The sequence below is a fragment of the Rhea americana genome, unplaced genomic scaffold, assembly GCF_003343005.1.
Source record: "Rhea americana isolate MKP2758 unplaced genomic scaffold, rheAme1 scaffold_143, whole genome shotgun sequence".
NCBI lineage: Eukaryota > Metazoa > Chordata > Aves > Rheiformes > Rheidae > Rhea > Rhea americana.
In genome coordinates this window covers 1,984,124-1,991,184 of record NW_028185517.1, presented here as the reverse complement: position 1 = coordinate 1,991,184, position 7,061 = coordinate 1,984,124, and the positions used below count along the sequence as shown (strand labels likewise).

Sequence of the window (7,061 nt, the reverse complement as noted above, 5' to 3'; positions counted from 1 at the left end):
AGAAGGTCTCACGACCACAGAGCAAAAGGAACGAGTCAAAACAGACTCTGCTCCACAGGCAGCTGTGCATGCATTTTAAGTTGTAAACTTCAGGAAGAACTATTGCCAAGGAAAACTGTCTTAAAGGTTTCAGATTTGCAGCTTCAACTGTCGACTGAGGACCCTTCCACAGACTACTTCAGATTGATGCTATGATCTGCTTTGTCTGAACATCTCTTAGTGCTGTTTTCATGCCCACATAACCTGATTGTTCAAGGTATAATGAGCCCAAATCACATCCATCTGCTGTAGAGGGAAGGTGGATCATCTTGTTTATGACTCTCAGCACTCACAGCTCTTCCAACCCTCGCTCAGCAACTTCCAAGAAAAATGTCCCTATTTTGCAGAAATCTTCAGTGCTCGCACCATTATCTTTGAAGTCTTGTATAGGAGGATGAGATTAAAAGTGTGGGGATGAGGAAACAGCAATTAGGGGCAAAAACACTAGCAGGGGACAAAAAGGCCAAGCAAACTCCTGTCAAACAAGCAAATACTAAGCTCCTGTTTCATATAAGCATTTCCATCTTTATCTCTACAAGCAACTGTTTCTATTTTTATGTCAAACCATTAACTGGATAAAACAAGAAAAGCAGCAATGTCACAGGAATCCTAATGATGTTGAAAGTAAGGAAAAAAACCCAAGCACATACAGAAAACCCAGCTTGCCTCGTACTTCTGGAGACATTTTAGTGTGGATCCGGGTGGAATTAGCACGCACAGTCTGATCCATAGTGGGTAGCAATTCATAACATGAAGCCAGAAAGAGACCTAGCACATCCCGTAATGACTGGCTAGCAGCTCAGGATCAGCAGAGGCCGTAACACATTCAGGTATCAGTACGGCATCTCTCCGCAGTGTTTCTAGCTTGGATTTTGACAATCAAAAGTTTCTTGCATCTGTACTAGTTCAGCACTGCGCACTAGTGAATTTAATTGTTATTCTTTTCCACTGTTAATAAACACATAAACCTATTATTTCAATGGTTAAAACCAAAAAGGGGAAGGAGTGGAGACAGATGCAAGTCAACACAATGGAAAATAATAAAACTGGCTGATACTTAGTGGTGGGAAAGGGGAACGTAATAGTTCCTTCGCCATTTTCAAAGTCTCCATATTGCTTACAAAGGCTCTGCTGTGGTTTATTTATACTACATATAATAATATTGACTGAGGGCTATAACTTGAAGAAAAATAAATAGAGATCAAGTTTTTTAAACAGAGTCACAAACCCAAGAGAAAGACTTACCAATCTAAGAGCCTCTGCTGCTGGAAGGATATAAAACCCAGGAAAGGCCTCAATACTTCTGAGCTGCTAGAAAAACCATGCAAACCAGGAACAATCTCCCTGGTTTAAATGCAGCCAGCACTGCAGTTTTCTATTCCAGCCACAGAAAGGAGAGGGGGTGTGTGAGAGTGCCTGAATGAGACTGAGGGGATTCCCAGCACCTCCCCGGGCTGGCAGAGTTAGCCAGCTAGGCTTCCTTGGCTCTCGTTTTTCTTCTTTGTCTTTTTCAATAATTGACGCCAAGAGATGGTCCTACAGAGAGTGACTCAGAGCATGGCCTTCCTTGTCTAAATGCTCTGAATCACTCTCTCAAAGAGACCATCATTCTCTGCTGGCAAAAGCAGGAGCCTACGGAGAAGGGAGCCAGCTAGAAGAGATGATTAAAACTAACTCTGTGGCAACCACATCAAGACATCTGTACCTAGCTATCTGCTAACGGGGCTGTGGCTCTTTTGGGGCAAGYGCAGATAAAAGATGAGACAAAGCAGATAACGTACAGAGCATGAGAGGGGAAAGCGCAAAGCCCCTTACAGCGCAGTCTGCAACCCAAATACCCGAATGCATTAGCCATGTATGTTCATCACTGTTCCTACAAGGAATACAATGAATTCCACCTACAACTCTTTGGACCTCTCCATAGGTCCCCATGATCTGAAAAATTAATTGAGCCAAGCAGTGTGGGATGCTCCCTGGAAGGGAGCAACTACGGTTGCAAGGGGCACTGAACTCATCTTCCCGTCTCCACTTGCAGACTCACACTCTCTTCGATATTGCTCTTATTTATACTTACTGTGAGACTTACTGTCTCATTTTCCAGAAGGGATGGAGAGAGAGGTTTTTCCACTAAAAGGTAATTTCAGCCTCATTAAGAACAATCCTTCACCTTGATATTCTGGTACAAATGCACCATCTAGTGGCAATCATAAATGGAAACACTGTGGAAGCAGCAAAGTGCAGGCAAATACACTATTTCTACCAGTTTAGGCAGGCTGCTAAAAGCAATTAAGCACCAGCATGACACAAGAATCCACTGGAAAGTGAAGACAAAGCTCTTCACTCTTCCATATGCTCAAGCTTTTAAATCATTTCTTCTCATGTTTTAAGAGATGAAAACAAAAATCAAGAGCTGAACCTAAATAAAAATCCCACATTCAAAATTAACAGGTATAATTTGGCAACATTATAAGTCTTCCATGATAAGCAGAAGCATTAAACACACCCAGAAAGCTGAAAGCTAGAACTGTTGCCCTGAAACCCCAAAGACTTAAAATAACCCAAGCCCTTGAGAAGGCAATGTTTTTTTGGCAGGATCATTCATTTACTCAAAGAATCACACACAGAGATGACAGATCAGCAAGTCTTTGAGGCCTTTCAGACGTACAAAAGTACTTCCTGCTTCTGAATCAGCACAGAGGATTTACAATAAATCAAATGTTCCCATATTTTTAAGTGTGACTGCAGAAGTCCAAACTGAAACTATTCTAACTACTTGACATACAAAAACCTTTACAGTATCACCTATCCAGGACCAAAGTTCACTAGATGAGACTTGAAAACTTTGGACCAGAGACAGCTAACAATTTCCCCTGTACTCATCACCTCTTGTATGAGAATGGATGCATCGGACACTACAGCCACAGAGACTTAAACTGAAAGTTAAAACAGGAAGCAACAGCAAACAAAAAAGCCAGAAAACGCAACACTAAAGGCCCGCTTTTGAATATGAACATGCCTATCCCTTGCTACATGCAGGATTACATGGGCTTGTCAACACTTGYAGCAGAACGTTTATGTTGGTCATAAATCGTTGCAAATATAAGTCATCTTTTTGTTCTGTTTTTATATAGCACCTATCTCAGCTGGGTCCTGGGAGAGGACTGAAGCCTACAGCTGCTACCCCAGCGTACATTACAGGTAGTAATCCGCAACACATAMCTCCCTCTGTAGAGCTACTACTTTACTAAAATACTTTGATTCATCTGCAGACTAAACAATCCTCATTTCTTTCGGTTACTTCATGCCTGAACAAAATAAGTGATACTAAAAAACCCTCCTCCACGCCCCAAMTGCAGGGTGTACATTGGTAAAACAGCCAGCGACATTACACCAGTGAGCATCTAGCACTCTGGGGCTATATCACAGTGCAGCCATCCCCACGGGAATTTTATCATTTCCTTGCATGAAATACGCTATGAATTTAAACAAAATGTACTATTTACTTCCACCAGTTATAGATATGCACAAGCCAACATGGATCGAACAACTGCCCTAATCAGATGCAGCGCTGCCCAAAGGCCACAGACAACATGTCCCCTTATCCACAGAAGGGTTTAAAAACACGTATTTGTATTTTGGCCAACAGATTTTGCCTTTGCTTTATTAATCCATTTGGCACYACAGTCCAAGCAGTATTTATTACAAAACAGTTGGCAGTAAGCACCATCAACACTCCCAAGGTCATGCAGAAAGACACCCGCACGCTCGGGCATACAGCAACAAGCAGTCGGATACCGGCACAAAGGCACAAGATACACGGTCTGCGGCACCAGCAGCTGCACAGTCTGCCTGCCAGACTGCACTTCTCCTGTGTAACACTCAAGATTCACCACGGGAGCACAGGTATAAGGCTGATGGTCTGATTTACAAGACAGCTGAGCAATTCCAGTGGCCTTTGACATCGGAGCAGGAGGTCTGGTCTGTTTTCTGTAAGAGGGAAGCATCACTCACTGACATTTTCTGCTTTCGAAGTTAATGCATGTGCTGGCATGGTATGAAATCACCCTGCCTCCCTCTGCTGATGGCCTGCTAGCAGGAACGAGAACAGCACGCAGCTTGTTCAGCTCGGCCAGATTCTGACAYAAAAAGCAGTATTTGCACAGCAGACATGCACAACTTGAGCTTGCAGCCTGATCTGAGAATCTCCAGGATATTCAGTTGCCAAATACCAAAAAACAACATGCAAAGCCAAACACTGCTGAGCACCTTACGAGCCTTGGCACACGGCCTCCCAGAAACCGAGCCGGCCAGTTTCCTCTGGCCTGTAATACTCATTTTGTGTGCTTGCTATCTCTTGTTTCGAGAAGGATAACCCAGAGAAGGGAGCTTTATGCAAAGGGAATGTAACAACAACCTTATCTATGCATTTGGTAGGTACATACACAACAGCACCCTGGCCCAGAAGGGCCTGGACAACCAGAAAACAGGCCTTCAGGGAGGTAAGAAATCACCATCACTTACCCTGATCCACCCAGCTGACCCCATCACGCAACTACGAGGGTTGTTGCAGCTGGCCATGCTCCAAAAGCAGTCGCAGGTACYGGCCCGCTGTCCAGGCGCAAGTACAACCCCGGGCAAAGCACGCTCGCCGCGCTGCTGAGGCYGGGACCCAGGCAAGCCCAGGCACACGGTGCAGGTCGAACCCCTCCGCAGCGCCGGCTGAGCGGCTTCAGGGCCTCGTTAGCATGGAGGAGCTGCAGCTGTGGCCCTGGTCCCGTCTGGCCCAGCTGTGGGAAGCTGCTGCACCTCCCTAGCCCCAGGCTGAGCCTGGGCATTCGGGTAACACCTGCAATAAATCATCAACAGACCAAACTCGAGCAGCTGCTGCAGAAGAGGCCTGTACTGGGCAGAAATTGGAGGGTTTACTGCACTCACRCAGTTAGCACAAACAGGGTGTCCTGTGCGGGGCAGGGACACCCCTGAGGGATCGCGGCCTGTGGGCGAAGGAAAACCAGCAAGAAGCAAACGGAGCAGCAGACAGAACCCGCTGTGCACGTGGCCCCAACCTCCCGTGCTGCCCGACACCTCACCCAAGCAGCRAGACACCAGAAACAGGAGAGATGATAGGAAAAAGGCAGGAGAAGAGTGTTCACTGCTCTTTCCCAAATTGTGTCTGATCTACGCCAAGCAAGTGCCTGCTTTCGGTGGGAGCTAGTGAGAACTGGTTGCTGGCCAGTTAAACCTCKCAGAGTCGAAGCTGCAGATTACAGACGTGGCTGCCCATCCACAACTCCAGTCCCCACACAATTTTTTTCCCTCATTTAAGAGTCTTCTGACAAAAGGAAAATACAGTTAGCACATGAACAAGTTCCCACARCTGTACTGACCGACAGGACTGATCATCTCCTTCTACTGTTGTAATTTTATAAAGATTTATTTTTCTCCTATCCACACGGTCATACATACTCCCTATATTCTTTATACATATTGTGAAAAAATATATACCATGTATACTGTATAGCTCATATCCATTAATGCTCTACTCATTCATAATTTTCACAACTTTGGCCATAATTTTCTGAAAAATCTCCTCCAAGGCTTCTTTTCCTTTCTATTTCCAGCTCCGGAGATACATGTATGAAAACACACAAAAAACTCCAGCAGATATTTTCTTGCTTTACAAGTTATTTATAGACTAGAATAGAAAGAGGATAACATCAGGTGTCTGGGTCTCTATTACTAATGTTACTACACTACTGGCTAAACCATGCTCTGGAGGCAGGAGTGCACGACTGGTTTGTGCATGGGCACACAATTAGATTACACTTGGACGCACTTAGTCTCTGCATGAGCACACAGTCAGCTCAAGCATGAGTGCAGACATTTTCACTCTTTACACATTAYCTGCAAGGGAATAGGAAGAAGAAGAAATACCAGAATTAGTAGTACTGGGTCTATCTCACTAACAGTAGCTATACGATACTCCGAAGGCAAATCTATTTGAACTACAATGATTAGCCAAGGAAAGAGAGTAATTTGTGCTTCATGTGCATGCTTTCATACATCATTTTAGCATAAAATGGGAGTTCTTCAGAAGATAACAGGCATTGCTTTCTCAAGCTCCTAAGAGCAAGGTCTTTTAAGCAAAATACAGTTCCCAGCTGCAACATTAGATTCAATAGCCTGGGTATGCTGCTTTACTGACAAAAGTCTGCAAGAAGCATACACATGAAAAGCCACACTTTCAGAAACTCTGTCCCTGTTTTAGTAATTGTTATGCATTGTGGAATCAATGAGGGTGCAGAGGGTAAACTTAATACCCAGATGCAACATCTGTAGTTTCACATGCAGTTATTGTTCACACGTGCTCCAAACYACAGCACGGACTTGTAATACTTTTCCAAAACGGAACAAAATCATACACATTCTTTAAATAAAAACCTTCAAAGTATGTGCTTAAATTATAGACAGACTTATTGCCAGCTTCAAAATGCAACAATTCTTTTACGTTAGCACTCCATTTTGGACACTGTATTGATTTTATAAACAAACTTCAAATATAGTGAGCAAGCGTACAAGATTGTTAGGAGCATCACGAAAAAATAAGACAAAAAAAAAGAAACGCTGTCGCACAAAAGCGGTCAAGGCGAAGCAGCACCGGGACCGCCGGGCGGCCGGGCCAGGCACCGGGGCGGCGGCGCAGCACGTCCCGGAGGGAGGGAGGCGGTGGCGGCGGCCGCTGTGCCGCGCTCCTGCCGCGGCCCGAGAGCGGGGGGAGCTGCGCGCTCCCACGGTGCCCGGGTGCCCCGGCGCTGCGCGCTCCCCCCGGCGCTGCGCGCTCCCACGGTGCCCGGGCACCCCCGGCGCTGCGCGCTCCCCCCGGCGCTGCGCGCTCCCACGGTGCCCGGGCACCCCCGGCGCTGCGCGCTCCCCCCGGCGCTGCGCGCTCCCCCGGTGCCCGGGCGCCCCGGCGCTGCGCGCTGCCCCCGGCGCTGCGCGCTCCCACGGTGCCCGGGCGCCCC

At 46.3% G+C, this 7,061-nt stretch overlaps 1 protein-coding gene across 2 annotated transcripts in view; it reads left to right on the top strand.

Moving 5' to 3' along the window:
• The first annotated feature begins 6,735 nt into the window (after nt 1-6,735).
• The window catches only part of ENO1 (enolase 1), a 273,184-nt gene continuing 272,858 nt past the window's right edge, over nt 6,736-7,061 (top strand). For both annotated transcript variants that reach the window (XM_085298988.1, XM_085298989.1), the window contains exon 1: nt 6,736-6,745. The gene's annotated coding sequence lies outside the window, so the exon portion shown is untranslated. The remainder of the gene's footprint in view (nt 6,746-7,061) is intronic.